Genomic DNA, 8,914 nt, shown 5'->3' with positions numbered 1-8,914 from the left:
TTGGCAAATGCGATATCCATGAAATTGCCACCTGCACCAGAGTCAATCATAGCTGAACTGGAAATCCACTGTCCTGAACACAGGATCTTAATAGGGAGAGAACAGTGAGAGTTCATTTCCTTCAGCTCCTTGGGGGGTGAAGTCATAGAAAGTGAATGGAATACAGCGTTTAAAGGCAGGCTACATTCAGAGATGTCAGATTCATCATCACAGTCGTCATACTCCCCTATTGCTGCTAGCACCTTGTTAGGCCGTCTAGGACACTTAGGACAATTGATCAAGAAGTGGTCAGACTCACCGCATAGACTTTCACGAAGGCGATGCTCCCGGCGCTCATTGATATCGCGCCTCTGAACAGAATCAATTTGCATGGGCACCTCCTCCACCTCCCGAGAGGTTTTACCTGCAGGCTCTTTGGAAGGAAGGGAAAAGTTAGAAACACGGTTATATGCAGCAAATTTCTCCTGCCTACGCTCAGTAAGGCTAATGTCTATGCGCACACAATGCTGTATAAATGTCTCTAGCTCTTGTGGTGACTCAGAGCGGGCTAGTTCATCTTTTACAATGCTAGACAGACCCCTTTTAAAAATAGGCAATTGTGCATAACTGTCCCAATTGGTATCTACCGCCAATCTCCTGAATTCAGTGGCATACTCAATAACAGAATGTTTAGCCTGGCGTAAAGACAACAAAGCAGATTCAGCGGTTGCACGGCGATTAGGGTCATCAAACATTAATGCCATAGCGGCCAAGAAATCATCCAAGTCATTTAACCGTGGGTCACGAGACTCAATCATCGGATTCGCCCAGGCAAGCGCTCGTGAGGTCAGTAGCATTATTACACACAATACTTTGGATCTATCAGTAGGAAAACGGTCAGCATGCACATCAAAATATAGCATTCATTGATTCACAAAGCCACGAAATTTATCGCGATCACCATTAAATCTGAATGGGGGCAACTTAGGTGGGCTAGCTGGTGGCGGTTGCCCAGAGGGTAAAGTCACTTGTGCAGCTATGTGCATGCTTATGTCCTGAAAAGCCCGTCCATACTCGGACTCTATGCCAGCAAGTTTGTTTTCCTGGGCTGCCATGCGGTTGCTCAAGTCCTGCAAAGTTTGTCCAAACACCTGTTGATTGAGTTCAAAGCTTCCAAACTTCTTTTGCAGACCTTCCACATCTTTCTGCAGTGATCTAATTATGGAAAACACCTGCTCTAATCTGCTTTCTGCAGTCATTGTTCCAGCAGTCTCCTTTTTTTTTTTTTTTAGGCTAGATTATCCTGTAATAATTATAGGGGATAACTCAGGAGACTCCTTGCGTGGAACAAGACAACTACAGGACACAGTTTTATAAGTGGTAAAGTCTATATTGTCACACGGTGATTCAAACAGGTGCAGAGAGAAACTCAAGTCCACAACACTTGGTGCAAATAATAAATGCAGCTTAGCAGTCTTTAGGAAACTTCAGAGAAACAAGCAATCAAGCAGAAAGTCTATGAAGCACAGTTATTCTTGAGGATACTTAACACGAATAAATCCTTGACTTAGTCCAGACACAGATAGATATGCTTATAAGGCAGTTCAAATCATATCTTAGCTCAACCAGGGAGGCCTGGTTAATAGTCTCAGGTTATTGCAAAGCAGCAACAGCTTACATGTTCAGCAAATACAGATGGAAGTAAACACGAGCAGCAGCTGAAGGAGGATTACTGGAAACTTGTGTATGCAGCAGGAACTCAGAGCAGAGTAACAGGATCACCACACAGGTTCACAGGAGCAGGTGTATAGCCAGGGAATAATCAGAGGTCAGGAGCTAGATGCAAGGCAGAATAATCTAGCACAGACTGAAGGCTGGGGTGGAGTTTTATAGCAGGAAGACAAGTGCACATGAGACCAAAGACACCATGTTGGAAAAGGGCAGTAATGCAAAAAAGGTAAAAAATGTTCAGAGTCCTGACACATTTCTAATGATAATAATAATAATCTTTATTTATATAGCGCCAACATATTCCGCAGCACTTTACAATTAAGCAGGGACATATACAGACAAATTCAATACAAGTTAAGACAATTTACACAGTGACATTAGGGGTGAGGTCCCTGCTCGGAAGCTTACAATCTACAAGGAAATGGGGGGACACAATAGGTGAAAAGTGCTTGTTATTTCAGGTCTGATAAGGAACATTTAACAAAAGAGAAACTATTGAAAGTGTAGGGACCACATCTCAGTGGCTGGCGCAGAGCGGCAGAGACATGGCACCTGACCTAGCTAGCCTAGCCAGACTTCCTTAGTACCCTCCCTGTACCTAATGCTTAGCTTATGGCATGTGGCAGCCTTCTCCGATCCCAACAGAAACTTCTAGGCGCTACCTATTCAGCTATATGATCGCTCCCTCGGATTAGATCAGATGACAGTTTGTTCAGCTACCTTCGAGGAAGGAGGCAGAGCCACGATGTCGGCACGAGAAGAGGATTCTCCACCGCGGACAGCGGCAGGACTTCACTCTGGATCTTCAGTCACTGAATATAGAGCCCAGCAGAAGCCTCTCATACATATACAGCCCAGCAGAAGCCTCTCATACATATACAGCCCAGAAGAAGCCCCTCATATATATACAACCCAGCAGAAGCCTCGCATACATATACAGCCCAGCAGAAGCCTCTCATTCATACACAGCCCAGCAGAAGCTCCTCATATATATACAGCCCAGCAGAAGCCTCTCATACATATACAGCCTAGCAGAAGCCTCTCATAAATATACAGCCCACTAGAAGCCCCTCATATATATACAGACAAGCAGAAACCTCTCATACATATACAGCCCAGCAGAAGCCTCTCATATATATACAGCCCAGCAGAAACCTCTCATACATATACAGCCCAGCAGAAGCCCCTCATATATACACAGCCCAGCAGAAACCTCTCATACATATACTACATATACAGCCCAGCAGAAGCCTCTCATACATATAGAGCCCAGCAGAAGCCTCTGACATATAGAGCCCAGCAGAAGCCTCTGACATATAGAGCCCAGCAGAAGCCCCTCATATATATACAGCCCAGCAGAAGCCTCTCATACATATACAGCCCAGCAGAAGCCCCTCATATATATACAGCCCAACAGAAGCCTCTCATACGTATTCAGCCCAGCAGAAGCCTCTCATACATATTCAGCCCAGCAGAAGCCTCTCATACATATACAAACCAGCAGAAGACTCTCATATATATACAGCCCAGCAGAAGCCTCATACATATATGCAGCGCCCCAGAGTCCTGGTCGTTGCAGTACTGTGGCTCCGCCGCTAAGGGGGGCTATGGTACGTCTGATGGCACTGAAGGAGTTCATCTGACCAGGTATCACATACACCAATACATTTCACAGCCGGGCCTCCAGGGGGAGCTAAGGGTGCTATTTATTAGGCCACTCCTCACAGTGTGGGTAAACTGGGGGTCAGGCAGGAAGTTAGTTAGAAAGCTGACTGGGTTGGAACCAGGCAACACCTTGTGGCAGAGGGTGTTGCAGGGGAAGATTCGGTAGGGTCCCTGTCAGGTTTGGGACCCTGACAGAGGCCTGGCAACAAGAAAGAACGTCACGGGACTGTGCCTGCTCAGCATAGCGGCGGTGCCCTAAGAAAGGATCAGAAGCGAGATATATTGTGCTGAGTGAGAAACGAGATCAAAGCAAGAAGGAGAATACCAGTAGGAGTCGTGCTGTAAGACCGAGGCAACATCCTACTGAGGCGCACAACCGGCGGCCGGAACGCCGAGGGAGTATTACTATATTCAGCTTCAGGCAATACTTCAAACCAACGGCAGGACAGTCAGTCATAGGCGGGCTGTCTCACCTAAATCACCTATGCAGACTTGGGGGGCAACCTGTGGAGAGGGGCGACTCTAGGGTCCCGGAAGAGCTCCGAGCCTACCCGTCATACGGGTGCGGTCCAACCATAACACCGGGAGGGACGGAGGATTAGCAGAACATCATCTAATCGAGTTGTTGTGAGGGAACACGAGAAACAGACACAACAGTTGTGGGGACTATCCCGTAAGCACAGCAGGGGAGGACCACAACACATAGCGCAAGCAGGAAGGCACAGATTTCCACCTGTAAAGGGAACTCTGGAGGTGCCATCGGACCGACCGGACTTGCGCAGCCTGGTGAACCGTATTCCGGACTGAGGACCCAGAGACCTTCAGTAAAGAGGTAAAGAGACCGCAACCTGGTGTCCTCGTTATTTACTGCACCGCACCACCACCACCATCCACATCTATCATTTACTGTGCGCCCCTCAGCAGGGTCACGGACCGGGCCTAGCCACCGTGACAACCCCAGAGCAGAGACTCAGAGGCCCGGTACCGGGTACCCCTCGGCCCTGCGGCAGTGGGGGCGCTACAATTTGGCGTCACGAACAGGATCTACTTAAACCTGAAGAATCAGGTCATGTGTGCCTTGGAACTGTGATTTACTGTGCTTGGATTGTACTTTATTGCAAAGATTGTGTGTTGCCATTTACCGCCAAAAGTTCCCGCCAAAAGTAGCCGCCATTGCAGCGTCACAAGGAGCGCAGAGGAAGAAGAAGGGCGTGCCATGGGAGGAGACTACCAAAGCAGCGCTAGAAGTAGCGACCGCCCCCTCCAACTCCTGCTGCGAGAGGACGATCTACCCAGCAGCAGAGGAGACCCGCCCCCTGATTTGCAACGGCGGGAACGAGGTGAAGAAGGAACCCGACCTCGGAGAAATGGCGGAGCCAGGTGCATGCATTGCCGCCGAATGCCAGACAGCGACGATGAGCGGCAAGTGCCCGAGCAACGGCGAGGTGATCCCGGCTTGCCCTCACCCATCCGAGACGGACTCACGTCCACCGCCGGTGAGGGACCTGAATTCTTTGGAGCCGCCAGTGGAGGAGCCGAGCCTACCTATCCCAGCCACGGAACCGTGGAGGGCGGAGCCACATCAAGAGGCCACTCCGGAAGAGCCGCGGTCCGGGCTGCAGCCGATTCCAGTGTCCTCGTCAACGGGACAGATCGACATCGGTGGAATCACATCAGGCGCAGGTATGGACGGCACCCCTACTCCCCCGGCCGATTCTGCTCTCCCGACCGATCCGGCTCCCCTGACCGATCCCGCTCCTGTGACCGCTCCACACCCCAGCAACAATAACCGTTTCCTCTCAGTGGAACGGGTAGTCCTCACCCCCGACGCGATGGGGAAGCTGTTACCTCCACTACCGACCAAGATTGGGGAACCCATAGATGTAGGCCCGGATGGGGTGATCCTCCGGTGGGACACCCCCTGGAACGAGCCGTATGGAGCTCCGGGGGAGAGCCTCACCCTTGCGGTACTTACCTGGGAACAGTATAAGCAATGCCTAATCCAACACTGGAAAGATCGAGACGAGACCGAACAACATGATACACAACGTAGAAAGTCTGCGCACGGCAGGAAAGACGTGGTAAAGCGGGGAACTGTGCTGGCCTACCACCCGAAGAGGGGATGGGGCTCCATACAGGAACCGGGGCTACCAACTGACGTCTTTGTTACTAGTTACAACGTAAAAACTCCCTGCTGCAGTCGAGATGGTGACCCATTGCAAAGGGGGGATCAGGTGACCTACACCCGCCATCGGAATGCACAAGGATGGTGCGCCCGGAACGTTCGACGGTGTGAGCCTGAGAGAGCGCCACCTGTTGCCCCGATCATGACTGATCCAGATTTGCCAGATCTTGTTACTATCACCACCGTACGCCTTGTAGCGGCTACTGAACTTGCAAGCAGGATTAGCCTTCAAATCCAGACACCGGCTGATCTGATGGCATCTGAGAGATCAACTACCAGCACAGGTGCTGCATCGGCCGGGGATCAAAAACCACCTTCTGCACCACAAGAGTAAGATCTTAAAACTCTGCATAATATGTAAATAGTTCTTCAAACTGTTTGTTTTTGCTGCTATGATATTGCTAAAACCCGTCCAGGGTTAACTCTTAAAGGGATCCCTTTGTTGACCCGGGATCCCTATTGCTTTTTGTTTGTTTTTCTACCTTTTGCTCCGTTATTAAGAAACTGCTGGAATCATGGACAGTGCATGATACAATCTTCTTGTATATAGTTTGCACCTTCTTAAAGGTGCTCTCTACTGGTTTTATATAAAAGGCGGACTCTTTGCGAAGATACGATTCTTGGAACTTGTACTGGAGTCCTAGCTGCATACGGATTTGCAGCTTGAGAAGTTGCACTACCTCATAGAGACTTGGTCCCCTCTTAAAGGGGATGTTCATCGATAGCACTTAAGGAATTATGCTGCTTTGAAAGAAGAAGTAATAATGTTGATATGTGAAAGTTAAATGTAACCAATTAGTTAATTGTAAGAAATGTTCAATAATGTTAATGGAAGGATGAGGACAGGAAGTGAACCCGTAGGGGTTAGTGGTGAGTCCTCTTAGGAGCCATATAGAGATGGCTCAGTGATCTCAAACTGCAAGAAAAACATGTTCTATACTGTGTATAGTAGTGGAAGGACAGTAGGCTCGGGCGGAAAGGAGCGGTCCTGTAATAGAAAGGAGAGGCAGTAGGTCTGGAGCCGTTAGGACAGGCGGTCCTGCAGACGTAAAGTAGGAGAATGTAGCACAGTTGCTCAAGCCTTAAAATGTGTTATAAGAAGGTCTTTAGTGGATTTAGAGTGTACATCCTTAAAGGCAATGTTGAATTAATGTTTAAAAATTTTGCACTTAGTAGAATACCCGGTTGGGTAAGAAAAGTTATTTAAAAGTATTTAACCATGTTTGTAACGTTCAAGTGTCCTCACCTCCCATAAAGGGAAGCTCTGTTCAAATATGCTTATTGTTATTGCACTCACAAAAATTGTATGTCTTTTGCTGACATGTATTGTTGTTTTCTTCCCAGTCCCGGAGTACTGGATTTAACCGGGGGGGAGTGCAGCGCCCCAGAGTCCTGGTCGTTGCAGTACTGTGGCTCCGCCGCTAAGGGGGGCTATGGTACGTCTGATGGCACTGAAGGAGTTCATCTGACCAGGTATCACATACACCAATACATTTCACAGCCGGACCTCCAGGGGGAGCTAAGGGTGCTATTTATTAGGCCACTCCTCACCGTGTGGGTAAACTGGGGGTCAGGCAGGAAGTTAGTTAGAAAGCTGACTGGGTTGGAACCAGGCAACACCTTGTGGCAGAGGGTGTTGCAGGGGAAGATTCGGTAGGGTCCCTGTCAGGTTTGGGACCCTGACAGAGGCCTGGCAACAAGAAAGAACATCACGGGACCGTGCCTGCTCAGCATAGCGGCGGTGCCCTAAGAAAGGATCAGAAGCGAGATATATTGTGCTGAGTGAGAAACGAGATCAAAGCAAGAAGGAGAATACCAGTAGGGGTCGTGCTGTAAGACCGAGGCAACATCCTACTGAGGCGCACAACTGGCGGCCGGAACGCCGAGGGAGTATTACTATATTCAGCTTCAGGCAATACTTCAAACCAACGGCAGGACAGTCAGTCATAGGCGGGCTGTCTCACCTAAATCACCTATGCAGACTTGGGGGGCAACCTGTGGAGAGGGGCGACTCTAGGGTCCCGGAAGAGCTCCGAGCCTACCCGTCATACGGGTGCGTCCCAACCATAACACCGGGAGGGACGGAGGATTAGCAGAACATCATCTAATCGAGTTGTTGTGAGGGAACACGAGAAACAGACACAACAGTTGTGGGGACTATCCCGTAAGCACAGCAGGGGAGGACCACAACACATAGCGCAAGCAGGAAGGCACAGATTTCCACCTGTAAAGGGAACTCTGGAGGTGCCATCGGACCGACCGGACTTGCGCAGCCTGGTGAACCGTATTCCGGACTGAGGACCCAGAGACCTTCAGTAAAGAGGTAAAGAGACTGCAACCTGGTGTCCTCGTTATTTACTGCACCGCACGACCACCACCATCCACATCTATCATTTACTGTGCGCCCCTCAGCAGGGTCACGGACCGGGCCTAGCCACCGTGACAACCCCAGAGCAGAGACTCAGAGGCCCGGTACCGGGTACCCCTCGGCCCTGCGGCAGTGGGGGCGCTACATATACAGCCCAGAAGAAGCCTCTCATACATATACAGCCCAGCAGAAGCCTCTCATATATATACAGCCCAGCAGAAGCCTCTCATACATATACAGCCCAGCAGAAGCCTCTCATATATATACAGCCCAGCAGAAGCCTCTCATACATATACAGCCCAGCGGAAGCCTCTCATACATATACAGCCAGCACAGCAACAGCCTCTAATATATACAGGTAAGCAGCCTCTGATATATACAGCCCGGCAGCAGCCCCTCATATATATATATATATATACAGCCCAGCAGAAGCCCCTCATATATATACAGCCCAGCAGACGCCCCTCATATATATAGATACAGCACAGCAGAAGCCCCTCATATATATATATAGCTCAGCAGAAGCCCCTCATATATATACAGCCCAGCAGAAGCCCCTCATACATATTCAGCCCAGCAGAAGCCTCTCATACATATTCAGCCCAGCAGAAGCCTCTCATACATATTCAGCCCAGCAGATGCCTCTCATACATATACAGCACAGCAGAAGCCCCTCATATATATACAGCCCAACAGAAGCCCCTCATATATATACAGCCCAGCAGAAGAATCTCATACATATTCAGTCCAGCAGAAGCCTCTGACATATAAAGCCCAGCAGCAGTCTTTGATATAGACAGCCCAAATTTCTACAATATACATACATGCATATGTACATATTTTAATCTTTAACGCCCTTTCAGGACTTCAAAGGCTGACAAGGTCAGATATACTGCGTGAATTGGACTTTAGTGACTCCATTAGTGATTTTGCAGCACACAAATCAAGGAAAGTGCCCTGATTGTAAAAATTGAATGATTTTACTT

The 8,914-nt window shown here is 49.2% G+C and overlaps 1 long non-coding RNA gene across 1 annotated transcript in view; it reads right to left on the bottom strand.

The window, feature by feature from the left end:
- Positions 1-277: 277 nt before the first annotated feature.
- The window catches only part of LOC143781317 (uncharacterized), a 52,050-nt gene continuing 43,413 nt past the window's right edge, over positions 278-8,914 (bottom strand). Inside the window, exon 3 of the long non-coding RNA XR_013216655.1 lies at positions 278-412. This is a non-coding gene — a long non-coding RNA (uncharacterized LOC143781317). The remainder of the gene's footprint in view (positions 413-8,914) is intronic.

Source organism: Ranitomeya variabilis, chromosome 6 (genome assembly GCF_051348905.1).
Source record: "Ranitomeya variabilis isolate aRanVar5 chromosome 6, aRanVar5.hap1, whole genome shotgun sequence".
NCBI lineage: Eukaryota > Metazoa > Chordata > Amphibia > Anura > Dendrobatidae > Ranitomeya > Ranitomeya variabilis.
The sequence above is the reverse complement of the archived record's forward strand: the minus strand, read 5'-3'. Positions and strand labels throughout refer to the sequence as shown.